A 13,209-nucleotide genomic window follows, 5' to 3' on the forward strand; every position below is an offset into this window, starting at 1 on the left:
GAAGTTGTAGTTGGAGTTCCTCATATTTTCTTATTACCTCTACTTCCCTCGCTGCTGCCTTCGTTTTATGTTGTAGCTGGAGTTCATCATACTTTTTTTTAGCCTCTTCTTCTCTCAATGCTGCCTCCGCTTTAAGTTGAGCAATTTGCTCAACTGTGTTCGCTTGCATCTGAGTCATCTGGTCTCTAAGCCTCTGAACTTTAGCTTGAGCCTGATTCGTCGAAGGCAAGTATAGTTGCGAGTTGGATCCAAAATATTGGGTTGGGTTAACAAAAGATCTTTCAAATCGAATCCGGCCATACCTTTTAGGACCCAAAACTTCAGTAATAATTCAATTATCAATGTCGTCCAGATTAACAGAACTATCACTTAAAGCGATCGTTTCATACTCTGCCCTTTTATCCTTTAGTTTCTCCTAATAAATCAATGAATGAGTTAGAAACGAAATATATAATCAAACAAATGCAACATAACTTCGCATTATTTGCATTACAAAAGAAAAATTAAACCATTATAGTTAATCATGATAAATATTTAAAATAATTCAAATTTTATTAAATAAATATACCATAATTTCTATAGCTTCAGTAATCATAGGAGATTCATCTTTCTCTCTACGTGTAATGTCAAAAAGTTGAACGCCTCCAACTTTTTCACCAAACAATAGTTCCTACAATATAGTAGGAAAAATATTATTTAGTAGAAAGCAATTAATATTTGACACAATTAATAAATTCAAAATACCTCGTCATCAGCTACACAAGCAAAACTTTTCAACCCAGTTGTATGCGTGAATTTTTGTTTTTGCCTACTTGTAGTTCCAACTCGCTCATGATCCTATATTATGAAATTTTTATTAAGTATATAGTAAATACTATAAATTGGAATAATTATAAGAGTTTAGAAGTACGTAACACCTTTCCTTTCTTTGAATTCCAAAATCTAACTACATCTCCCCATTGGTACCTCAGCATTCCCGACAGGACATTTCGCAATTTCTCTTCGAGGCTTATATTTTTCTTAAAATATTCCTTCTTTAAATTACTTTTATGGTCTCTCCATTTCTTTCCTAATGCTTTCTTCACATAATTATTCGAGATCTCTAAAGCAAATATCTCTTGCAAATAACACAAGTTTAGAAAGTAAATATAAATGAAACTTAAACCAAAGTATTATAAATTACATTCACGTTATTACCTTAATATTATCGAGAGCTTGATTTTTTTTACTATTAGGTGATAAACCGTAATTTATACATATTTTTACCCCATGTTTAACGCATTTTATGGATGATTTCTTACTAGAATTGGTGAATTCGATGCTCATAATGCTTTAATTTCATGTTTTATACTTAAGAGAGTGAAAGAAACGAGAAACGGGCCAAAAACGGAGAATATGGGCCAAAGTACGAAATCAACACGGTCTAGTCTTCCTCACACGGGCAAACCACACGGCCGTGTCAATCTGGCAGAATCGAAGCACGACTCACATCGGTGGAACACACGCTGGTGCCATTCTAATAGGCTCGAACACGGCCTGAAATAATCACACACGGGCGTGTCCCTGCCGAGCCCAAGTTGAGTCCAATTTGGAAAATGCCACTTTTGAGGGCTCATAGGCATTCCAAAGCCTATAAATACACCCTAAAAGAGGAGAAAAAGGGACACATAGAATAGGGAGTAAGGAATTACTCCAAAGAAGCCGATTGATTCATCTTAGAAGCCGAATTCATCATCACGACTGAAGATCTCTCCTCAATTCCCCTTCAGGAGTTTTGGGTTTTCTTTATGTTTTGTATTCTTTATTATTCTGAGATGTTTTCTTATTTAGTTATGAGCTAAATTCCCTAAATACCTAAGGGGAATGAAACCTAAGACGAATCTTATTATTATTTTTTGAATTGTATGATAAATATTTAACTTGTTCTTAATTATGTGTTCTTAATTCTTGTTTTGATATCCCAGGATACTGACTCAAGATAAGCTCTTATTCAGAGGAGGAATAGACCCTGTCTAAGAGTACATTTGTCATAATTAAGCGGAATTGATTGCTCGCCTAGACAGAGGATGACAAGATTTTGCCGGATTAGGGTGAAACCTAATAAGGGGATCTATAGATCGAGTTAATGCAACCCTAGGGTGTTAATTAGAGAAAGGTCTCAATTATTCAATCTGGGGATTAGACATTATTAGTCTTGAATAGGGATAATAACATAACTTAGGGATCTCTACGGAACAAGTTAAATGAATAAATCATCCGATTCAGAGTCAGAATAACAAGTCTTAATTCAATCGATTTTCCCAAAAGCAGTTCCCCAATTCTATTCTCTGTGAGTTCTTAGTTTAAATAATTAGTTGGTTAAAACAAAACCCCATTATTCTTAGGCTAGATAATAAAAAGATAGTCATTACTAGTACTTTTAGTTCCTTTGGGTTCGACAATTCAGTCTTCCTAAAACTATACTACTGTTCGATAGGTACACTTGCCTACATCGCGATAATAGTTAGTTTCAAGAACGATTAATTATAAATATTTAAAACCTATCACGAAATAAAACGATCAAGTTTTTGGCGCCGTTGCCGGGGAACTAAAATATTAGGAACACTCAATTTTTATTACTTTAGCCATTTAGTTTTCTTGCAATCTAATTTTATTTTTAATTATAATTTACTAATTTTCTTTTTCCTTTTTCTGGCAGGTTTTTATAGTTTATGACTAGAAGAAACACATCAGAATACTACTTTTTGACGAAGAAATCGATAAATGCAGTTACAAAAAAACAAAGAGAAATAAGGTGAAGCTTAAGATACACAGAGAACGAGCAAGAGGACGATACTCAACCCCCAACGGAAGAGATAGCTGAAAACCAAGGCAATCAGCTACCTCCTGCAATTGCGGCTAATCAAAATCCTGCTCCACGCACTATGTATGATTATGCTAAACCTTCTTTAACAGGAACTAAATCGAGCATAGTTAGACCTGCTGTAGTTGCAAATACTTTTGAACTGAAACCTAACACAATTGAAATGATACAACAGTTTGTTTAGTTTGATGGTTTGCAGGATGAAGATCCCAATGCTCACTTAGAAAACTTTTTGGAACTATGCGATACATTTAAAATCAATGGCGTTTCTGATGATGCAATACGTCTTCGATTGTTCCCCTTTTCATTGAGAAACAAGGCTAAACAATGGTTGAACTCGTTACCACGAGGGTCAATTACTACTTGAGAACAAATGACCGAAAAATTTTTACTAAAATATTTTCCGCCGGTTAAAACGGCTAAATTACGTAATGATATCTCTTCTTTTGTGCAGATGGATTTAGAAACACTCTACGATGCATGAGAGAGATACAATGACCTTTTGAGAAGGTGCCCCCACCATAGGTTACCGCTTTGGCTTCAGGTTCAAACATTCCATAACGGCCTGAATCCTTCGACTCGACAAATGGTTGACGCAGCTGCTACGAAACCATCAATAATAAAACACCTTATGAGTTCACAGAGGAAATTTCACTGAATAACTATCAGTGGCAAGTCATGAGGACAAAGCCAACTAAAATAGCCGGTGTTTATAACGTCGATTCAATCACCATGCTCTCTAATCAAGTAGACCTCTTGAATAAAAAAATTGACGGTTTTCTTAGTTCTTCACAGGTTCATCCAGTAATGCAGTGCAAAGCAAATGGAGGTGGAACTAGCAATTCGGAATACCAACCTTATGGCCACAACATGGATAACGAGAAATTAAATTACATGGGTAATAATCCTCGACCTCAAAACAATCCATATAGTAACACTTATAATGCAGGTTGGAGGAACCACCGCAATTTCTCATGGGGAGGCCAAGGAAATCAGCGACAACCTCCAGGCTACCAACAACCACCCTATCAACAGGGAAAGAAGCCAAACCTTGAAGAAATACTCACAAAGTTTATATCAGTGTCAGAAACCCGCTTTTAGAACACTGAAACAGCACTTAAAAATCAACAAGCGTCAATCCAAGGGCTCGAAACTCAGGTAGGCCAGCTTTCTAAACTAATCTCCGAATGACCACAAGGTAGCTTGCCCAGTAATACTGAACCTAACCCAAGGGAACAACTCAACGCAATTAATGTTCAAAATGAAGAAGGGGTCGTTGAGGCTGAGCCAGAACCGAGGCAAGAAACAGTGGTAAGCAAAAGTAAAGGTGAGGTAGATTACAATAAAAACAAACCAGTGACTGTCGAATATAAACCTCGTGTGCCATACCCCAACGCGACAAGGAAAGACCGCTTAGATGAACAATTTGGTAAATTCCTTAAACTCTTAAAAAAATTACATATTAACTTACCGTTTATTGAAGCTCTATCACAGATGCCAAATGCAATGAAATTTTTAAAAGAGCTTTTAGCAAATAAGTAGAAGTTGGACGAGGCGTCGCATGTGGAGCTGAACACAGTTAGCTCGGCTATTCTCCAAAATAAACTACCCAACAAACTAAAAGATCCAGGGAGTTTTATGATTCCTTGCTTAATTGGTAATTTAGATGTTAATTATGCATTAGCTGATCTAAGGGCTAGCATCAATGTCATGCCTTACAAAATGTTTAAGCAACTAGGTCTCGGGAAACCCAAATAGACTAGGGTGAGCACTCAATTAGCAGATAAAACTATAAGATTCCCTAAAGGTATTATTGAATATGTGCTAGTTAAAATCAATAAATTTATATTTCCCGTTGACTTTATTGTTCTAGACATAGAAGAGGATAGCAGCACTCCCTTAATTCTAGGAAGGCCCTTTTTAGCAACTGCTAAAACGATCATTGATGTTGGCACAGGTGAACTCACACTTCGGGTGGGAGACGAAACAATCACCTTTTAAGCTTGCAATTCTGGCAACAAATCAGAAATTGAAGGTGATCGTTTAAACCATTCTACTAAAACTAACAATATGGTGCAACATACTTTGCAGGAAATGAGTTTGAAGGAAGCACATGAGTCATTCTCAAGAAATAGTAGAGGACCTACTCACGAGGAACGAAGACTACAAATAGAGGAGTTAGATGAATAGTGAACACATAAACAAAGAACACACGATAAACCAAAACTACACCAAAACAAGCTCGATACCTTTCCAAATCAACTTAAGGTTAGCGATAAAGTCTTATTAGATGCCGTAAATCCTCACATTGTCACTGTCAGAAAGGATAAAGAAATCCCTCTTACGGTACTTAGTATTTTTTCCATTCGGTACGGTCGAGGTGAGTTACCCCAAGTTCTGCACTTTTAAGGTAAACAACACCCGTTTAAAACCCTATCTTGATGAGATTGATAGCAGGAATGAGGAGTATAAACTCCTCGAACCACCATGACCATTCAATGGAAAGGTAAGTCGAGCTTAGATTATAAATAAGCGCTTCTTGGGAGGTAACCCGAGCACTCACTGTATTAACTTCTTTAAAATTTAATCTTTAACACCTAACTTACTAACGGCGAACTTGAATATAGGCTTTCCACAAAGACACGGCCAACAACACGGGCGTGCTTATGGCCATGTGAAAACAGGAAAAAGATATCCCCAAACACGGGCTACGATAAAATGCCACGGCCGTGCGATATGGCCATGGTCGAGCCTAACAAAACAACACGGGCGTACGACATGCCCTTGTGGAAGAACCATGGTTGAAACTGAGAAACTAGCACGGGCGTGCGGCATACCCATGTCTAACACTTGTGGTCGAACCTGTCAAATTACCATAGGTGTGGGGCTTTCTTACACGAGTGTGGGAGAAGTGAACGAAGCTAGACATGGTCGTGCGACACAGCCGTGTGCACCTACACGCCCAAGGTACATGGGCATGGGATGAATTTAAGACGCGCCCAAATAGGAAAAACGTGAAACACACGGACAAAAATTGGGGAACACGGGCGTGTGCCCTGGCTGTGTGGCCCAAAATCTATAAATACCCTGCACTATTCACTTTTTTCCACATTCAAAAACCCTAACCCTAGCCGCTGCAAGTTCACACGACCTCCTTGCCACGCCCGTGCGTCGCTTTCCACTCTATTTTTTGACACTCAATCTCTCTTCCTTAGCGTTTGTTTACTCCTTTCACTTCTATTTTACTTCCTTTCACTTCTATTTTACTTATTTCTAATGCTTATTATCAACATAATCTTCATTTCTTTTGAAATATTTTTCATTTTGCCCATTATTCTATCATTTAATTTGTATTCTTAGGTTAGTTATCATACATTTCATGTTAAATCGGGTTCTTAGAAAAACCCCATACCCATGACATTACTATGCTTATTCACATGCTATTACTATGCTAATGTCTATCATTTAATTTGCATTCTTAGGTTAGTTATCATACATTCCGTGTTAAATCAAGATTAGGAAAACCCCATACCCATGACATTACTATTTTCATTATCATGGTTATTTTGGTTGTGTTTGCTTCGTATTAGTAGTTTTGGCTGAAATAGTTAGTTCAAATTCATGACTTTTTAAAATTCATTTACATATTATTTCTATTTTTTTTATATTACAGGTATATAATGTCGTCTTCACGAGGAAAGAAGGCAGCTGCCCCTGCTTCGAAGAAGAGGAAGGGAGCGTAATCTTTTGCGGGTCCAACCGCGAAAATTCGTCACCCCCTCCTACAGTTCCCCCGTGGGCCCCAGGAAAAACTTTTCTAAATACTTCGGGCCTGACCTTTAATTACGGGCTGTTGCATCGACTGGGCTGTCGTAGAACAAGTTTAGTTGGCTGATGCGATTCAGGCCCTCCTAACCACCGACCCTTAGGAGCTGTTCTTTGGGATCATCGAGCCAACATACCTTGAGCTCACGATGGAACTATGCTCAACGTTCCATCTTCAAACCGTAATGATGAACTACAATAATCCTGGCACGGTCTAATTTCACCTAGGTGGATTAATCTGCCAGCTAAGCGTCCCAAAGTTTGGTGCTGCACTGGGATTATATATGGAGGAATATAAGGAGGAGAATGACTTAGACACTCTCAGTCGCCACATACACTTCTCCCCCTCGAAGTGCTGGCACACTTTGGCCCCTAGCGTGGCCTCCTACAATCCTAGCCGCTCTAAGGCATCAGTTTTTCCACCTTCCCTGAGGTACCTACACGCCATTTTGGCTCACACGATTACAGGAAGGCAAGAGAGCACTGACGTCGTCAACACTCACTACGCCTACTTTTTATGGTACATGTCATATGAGCACGTCATCGGCCTTACCTATTTCGTCGTCCTCGCGATTTAGCACCAGACGGAGTGGCATAGGAAGGGGGTCATCTCCATTGGCCCCTATGTGATGCGATTGGCTCGACACTTCGGGCTCCTCGACACCGCGTCCCAAGAATCATCCTTGACCCTCATTGGCCAGATGTCTCCACAAGGCATCTCGAGCATGCTTAGCATGAGGATGATCGAGAGGCGCTGAGGAACTTACCCTCCTCAATATCGTCTTATCCAATCTACCGAGGAGGAAGCCTACGAGGACATTCCTGATGATGTCCATTCACAGCACGAGGACCCACCGACTCAGCCACTACCACCCTCTCGTCCAGTTCATGCGGCGACTTCATTTGCTGACAGCGCCTCACCTGATTCGAGCAGCAGTGTTTTCAACGATTTGACAACATTGATGCTACTCTACAGCAGATTTGTCAGCACCTCCATATCTCATCACCAGTCTCACCTCGCAAACCATCCAGCGATGAAGATGTTTAAAAATATTTATTTATTATTTTTTTTTTTTTTATTAAAACTATTTTTTTTTATTAGATTTTAGAATTTTATTTTTAATTATCAAATTCGGTTATTTCTTTATGAGTAATTATTCTTCCTAATATGCCCTAAAAAGTTCCTGATCTTATCACAGTTAAATAGAGATCTTAAGCTCATCATTACATAGGAACTAAATACTCTACCGGGAAAGGTTCTCCACGACTGCCATGTCCTGATCGACCATAACCATAGCTACCACTGGATATAATATTCTTTTGGTGCAGGACTTTTGGACTAATGAACCTCTACGACCGCCGGAGTATCCTCCTCCACTCTCGAACCGATTACTCTCCAAAACTCTAGTTCGAGGAATTCATCATACAAGAAGTTTCACTTCTCTCCCTATCTCATTTTTATATTCTAAAATATCTATCTTAGTACATTGAGGGCAATGTACATCTTAAGTGTGGGGGGACATTCATTTCATTATCAGAAAAATCCCTGAATAATTACATTGTTCTCTTGAAAAGTTCTCATATCATATTTAGGATAAATTTTAATTCATTTATGATTTTGATTGATATATCTTGAATTAAAACATAGGTATTTATGCATTGATTGTTTAAAATTTAAGACATTAGAGAATCAAGCATGATAAGTTGATTTTTAAGAATTTAAAATTATAGGTTGTTTCCCCAAGTCTAGGTATTACTTTGAATTGGAATTCATGAGTCTAAACATCAAAAAGCCATAATTTTTGTGAGATTTTTGAGCTTTTTGAGCATCTATTAATTCTTTCATGCTCACTTTTATTATTGCTTTGAGTGCATCAGTATTGAACTTTTATTCTAGAACTTGTTTGATTATGCATGTCGAAACCACACCATTTGATTTGATATGTCAAAATGATTAAGGCACTTAGGATTAACTCACTCATGCCATGAAACGCCTACCTCCATGATTAACCTTTAGTAAACCCCTTTGAGCCTAATAAGCCATTCCTTGTATTAACCTCAATATTAACCCTTAACCCATTATTGTTGAAATCCCCTAAATTAATTTGATCCCTATTTTTGTCGAGATTTGAGTTGAAGAAATTACTTACTTATGTCTTGTTTGTAATAAGTTAACCTATGCTATTTAACTTGCTCTTAAAAAAAAACCTATGTATACACATTAGTAATTCCATATTCTAAGAAGAAGCTCTGTTATACGCAAGTAATGATTAACTCTTTTTCTAGTTAGGCAATTTTTCAATTCAATCTCGATTCTAACATTTTCTTTCAGCTTGTGATCACACCCCCTAACCAAGCCTCACTACAACCCTCTAAAGACCTTTTGATTGATGTATCATCTTAAATTATAGTGGTGGAGATTTGATTTTCATGCAAGCTTATGGTAATGACTTTTCATTATTGACTATTGAGTGCTTCATTTATTGTCCTTAAACACCTATAGTGATTTGAGTGAATCTTTAGTGAGGATGTGAAACTCTGTGATATTCTGAATCAAAGGTAATTACTCAGATGAGAGGAGACACCTATGTTTGCATAATTAAATACTCAACTTGGAATGTTTGAAACTTTTATGTTCTTTTAGTTGAATTCTCAATGTATGATTACCTACGGATTATTTTGAGATATTATCGATAGAAATTATAAGTTGAGAAGAATTTATTTTGATTATGAGTTGAGGATTTTGCTTGAGGACAACAAATGCTTAAGTGTGGAGCTATTTGATAAACCGTAATTTATACATATTTTACCTCATGTTTAATGCATTTTATGGATGATTTCCTATTAGAATTGGTGAATTCGATGCTCTTAATGCTTTAATTTCATGTTTTATACTTAGGAGAGCATAGGAGAGTGAAAGGAACGAGAAACAGGCCAAAAACGGATAAAATGGACCAAAGTACGAAATAAACACAGCCTGGACTTCCTCACACGGGCAAACCACACAGCCGTGTCAATCTGGAAGAATCAAAGCACGACTCACACGGGTGGAACACACACCCGTGCCATTCTAACAGGCTCGTACATGGCCTGAAATAATCGCACACGGGCGTGTCCCTGCCGAGCCCAAGTTGAGTCCAATTTGGAAAAGGCCACTTTTGAGGGCTCATAGGCATTCCAAAGCCTATAAATACACCCTAGAATAGGAGAAAAGGGGACACACAGAATAGGGAGTAAGAAATTACTCCAAGGAAGCCAATTGATTCATCTCAGAAGTCGGGTTCATCATCAAGATTGAAGATCTCTCCTTAATTCCCCTTCAGGAGTTTTGGGTTTTCTTTATGTTTTGTATTCTTTATTATTCTGAGATGTTTTCTTATTTATTATGAACTAAATTCCCTAAATACCTAAGGGGAATGAAACCTAAGACGAATCTTGTTATTATTTTCTGAATTGTATGATAAATATTTGACTTGTTCTTAATTATGTGTACTTAATTATTGTTTTGATATCCCAGGATACTGACTCAAGATAAGCTCTTATTCAGAGGAGGAATAGACCTTATCTAAGAGAACATTTGTCATAATTAAGCGGAGTTGATTGCTCGCCTAGATATAAGGTGACAAGATTTTGCCGAATTAGGGTGAAACCTAATAAGGGGATCCATAGATCGAGTTAATGCAACCCTAGGGTGTTAATTAGTGAAAGGTCTCAATTATTCAATCTAGGGATTAGACGTTATTAGTCTTGAATAGGGATAATAACATAACTTAGGGATCTCTACAGAACAAGTTAAATGAATAAATCGTCCGATTCGGAGCCAGAATAACAAGTACAGTCTATGTGGATTTTTCCTTAGGTATTGTCTTAATTCAATCGATTTTCCCAAAAGCAGTTCCCCAATTCTATTCTCTGTGAGTTCTTAGTTTAGATAATTAGTTAGTTAAAACAAAACCCCATTATTCTTAGGCTAGATAATAAAAAGACAGTCATTACTAGTACTTTTAGTTCCTTTGGGTTCAACAATTCGGTCTTGCTAAAATTATACTACTGTTCGATAGGTACACTTGCTTACATTGCGATAATAGTTAGCTTCAAGAATGATTAATTATAAATATTTAAAACCTATCACGAAATAACGCGATCATTAGGCATATGATGCCATGACTCGTAGTTGATTGGCAACAGATTGGCATTTAGTGCTATAATTCCCAAGTATCTGCTCAAAGTCAAGCTTCTGATCCAATAGGCTGACCATGATTGTTTCTAGATACTTAGACACGCTCTACAAAATTTAAATCATATAAATCCTTTAATAGCGTACGTCCTCGAGTTTTGCGCCTCCCACCACTTTCAGCTAAAAAAATGGTATATGATAATATAAGAATTTTAAACAAAAATTAATAATAAAAGTCAACATGCATGTAAATTAAAGTTAACATTACTTTGAATTTCTACAGTTTCGTCAACTGTATTTGGAACATTCGAAGATCCAATAGTATTCTATTCTTCACTAATTGTTTCTTCTAAATTTGGAGGATTTTGAATAATACTTAGATCTCGCAAGCTTCTTCTAGGCATATTATCTGTAGTACACATAAAATAGTTGAAATATTAGCAACTAATTACAACAATAATAGTACATATAAAATAGTTGAAATATTTAACAAGATCAAGATTTAAATTATAATATTACATATAATTAAAAAATCGTAAAATCTTACTACATCATGATTCGTGAATAGCTTCATCCACATCCTGGCGAACCCATTGTAATTGTGTACTAGTATTAGGGATAGTTTTATTTAAGTTTTGTTCTAAAAAAGGCAAAGTTTCTGATCTTTCATCGATGTCATCTCTACTTCTATTGCCCATGTCAAACAAGACTCTAAGGGTGTTACGGAGTACAACGTACCAACCCTCATCAGTTGGATCTTTCGACTAAAAAAATTGTTTGACTTGAGAAAAAAATACATACGGCTCAACGGCATGTAAGGATGAGGATTAATTAGGCAGCTAACCATGTTAGTCCATTCTTTGCAAGAGTCGAAGCATAATCTTTTTCCTTTTTAAATAGGATTTTCCCTGCTTAATGGATAAGCATTTGCAACCAATGGGGAATTTTTTCTCATCTTAAATTCCAAGATTGGATTTGTGCCAATAGAAACCATAAATTTCATACACAATAGAAGGATATGGTAGATTATCTTTTTTAGATAGTGAATAGAAGAACCCCATTCTATTCACTGGTACGAATCGTTGATACTAAAAAAGTTGTTTCTTTTTTCGTCTATAAATCGTTGTACAATGTGAACTAATCGGGAGAAGTTTACCATTTTAAAACCAAATTGATCCTTTTTAATTTCACGAGCAATATTAATGTAACAACCCAATTTTTAGTGGTGTCAAAAACAGTGATTTGGGGATCACTAAATCCGAAAAGTAAGTTTGAAAATTTAATAAATTCATAATTATGGGTCAAGTGTGAATTTAGAAGAATTTTTGAATTAGTGAATTTTGGGATTTAAAAAAATAATTTAATAGGTAAATTGGGTCTAAAACGAGGTATCGAGACCTCGAATGCATAAGTCGAGCCATAAATATTTTTATAAATATTTATCGAGTGTCATTGACTTAATATTAAAGTTTCGTTAGAAAATTTTAATGTTTGGATAGTCAATTAATTAAAAAGGACTAAATTAAAAAAGGTGCAAGACTTTCTAAAATGATTAAATAGTTCAAATGTTAAATGATGGAGGACTTAAACGGCAAATTAGCCTAAAGGGAATGGGTCAGGCGGCATAAGCAAGAAAAAAATCTGAAATTAGGTGAACTAAGGGTAAAATGGTAAATTTTACAAAATTAAACAAATAAATAGAAATTGAAAGAGATTTCTAGGTGATTCTTCTCATAGTTTCTGCCGGACAGCCATGGGAGAGAGCTTTTATGCTGGTTTTACACAATTTTACTGCATATCAAGAACCCGAAGTGAATCGTGGAAAAGACAAAATAGCCGATTATTCCTTGAACTTGTATGTTTTTTGAGAATTTGCCCAGGTAAGTTCATATGGTTAAATTCAATGTTTTGTTATGAAAATTTCATGAATATTATGGTATATTATTGTATATGAACGTTATAAAATTTTGATAATTGTAAAATAATGATTAAGTAAAAGTACAAATTAGTTAGAACGATGGATTTGAGTACTTTCGTTCAGTGGGGCTAAGACAAATTGACGGAAAAGACCATGGTTGGACCATGGCAACATATGATATGTGATTTCTGTATAAGACCAGTTGGGCTATGGCATCGGTGTGATATGAGCTTCCGTATAAGACCATATCTGGGATATGGCATCGGTGTGATATGTGCTTCTATGTAAGACCATATCTGGGATATGGCATTAGTGTAATATGCGATCCGTGTAAGACCATGGTTGGGCTATGGCTTCGGTGTGTGATATGTGACTATGTGCAAGACCATAGTTTTACTATGGCATTGTGATAACGAAGTACTCAAT

General features: G+C 36.5%; 1 non-coding gene across 1 annotated transcript; it reads right to left on the reverse strand.

Annotated features, from left to right (window-relative positions):
* Window positions 1-3,284: 3,284 nt before the first annotated feature.
* On the reverse strand, window positions 3,285-3,391 carry LOC128287063 (small nucleolar RNA R71). Its single transcript, XR_008277763.1, has one exon. It is a non-coding gene; the product is annotated as a small nucleolar RNA R71 (small nucleolar RNA).
* Window positions 3,392-13,209: the final 9,818 nt, after the last annotated feature.

The sequence above is a fragment of the Gossypium arboreum genome, chromosome 13 (genome assembly GCF_025698485.1).
Source record: "Gossypium arboreum isolate Shixiya-1 chromosome 13, ASM2569848v2, whole genome shotgun sequence".
Taxonomy (NCBI): Eukaryota; Viridiplantae; Streptophyta; class Magnoliopsida; order Malvales; family Malvaceae; genus Gossypium; species Gossypium arboreum.